We start from the raw sequence: 1340 nt of genomic DNA on the forward strand, positions 1-1340 counted from the left end.
CTATCTATCTATCTATCTATCTATCTATCTATCTATCTATCTATCTACCTATCTATCTACCTATCTAATCTATCCATCTCTCAGTCTTCCTTTCTGGGATATTAACTGCTGACCAAAATCCTTCCAACAGTTAGATGGCTTCATCTAGGTAGGAGATCCCATAGAAGAACATGATTCTGTCACTAGCTTTCTGTCTCTTCTTCCTTGTTGCTCTCACCTATTTCTAGCAAAAAGGGACACTGAAACTAAAAATATAAAACCTACTGACAAATTTGAGATGCTGCTCATTATAAATCCTAGTCATAGACCCACTCAACTTCACCATAAAGTAATATCTCCATCATCTGACTGAAGAAGTCTCAATAAATGCTTGGTTCTGTTCAAAGACTTGTTGAGTGGCAGTGAAGTAAAGGGTGGGGATTTTAAAGGTCATACACAAGGTGACCGGTAGGGAACTCTTGGAAGAGATCATAACTAGATGAGAGGTATAGCAAGGACTTGGGTTTCCCACAAGCCCAGGCTATCGTTGAGAGGCAGCATGGTATAATGAAAAGAACTTTGTTTTGAAGTCAGAGGGACCTGAGTTCAAATTTTGCCGTTTTGGACTTTACATTTACAAATGATGAGCATTATCCCCTTCAAAATTGCTACTTTGGAAGCTATACTTTTACTTCAACCACTTTGCCACTGTGGGGGAAGAAACTCTCAGATAGTAAGGGTAGGATTAAAAAAAATCATTGTGCATACCAATCAGCCAAGCAATCAAGTACCCACCATCCATCAGACACTTTGTTAGATGCTGGGGATACCAGACATTATTTCTCACAGGATCATTGATTTGGAGCTGGAAGGGCCCTTGAAGGCCATCTTGTACAATCCCTTCATTTTACAGATGAGAAAACTAGGTCTAGGAAAAGTTAAGTGACTTGACCAGGGTCACACAGCTAATAAGTGTCTGAGGTATAATGTCATTTGAACTCAGGTCTCTGTTTCTCCAAGTCCTACCCGCTGCGCCCCCTAGCTGCCTCCAAGGACAAATGTAGTCTCAATCCACTTAATTCATACCATTGTTTAGCATAATGCCACTATTTGGGCAACTTTGTCCCATGCCTTTGACACTACCTAACTCTTAACTTTGGAGAGAACTTCCTTATTTGCCCTTCTCTTCCCGTCTGAGTATGTCTGACTGTCGTCTGGTGAACCTGCCTGTGTTCAACTCCCATCTTCTGTAGCAGGATGGAGTGAAGGGTGTCAGATCTTGAGTAGAAGAGAAAGGGGACCAGAGGAAGTGAATGTGTGTGTGTGTGTGTGTGTGTGTGTGTGTGTGTGTGTGTGTGTGT

Source organism: Vombatus ursinus, unplaced genomic scaffold (assembly GCF_900497805.2).
Source record: "Vombatus ursinus unplaced genomic scaffold, bare-nosed wombat genome assembly UNPS02014832.1, whole genome shotgun sequence".
Taxonomy (NCBI): Eukaryota; Metazoa; Chordata; class Mammalia; order Diprotodontia; family Vombatidae; genus Vombatus; species Vombatus ursinus.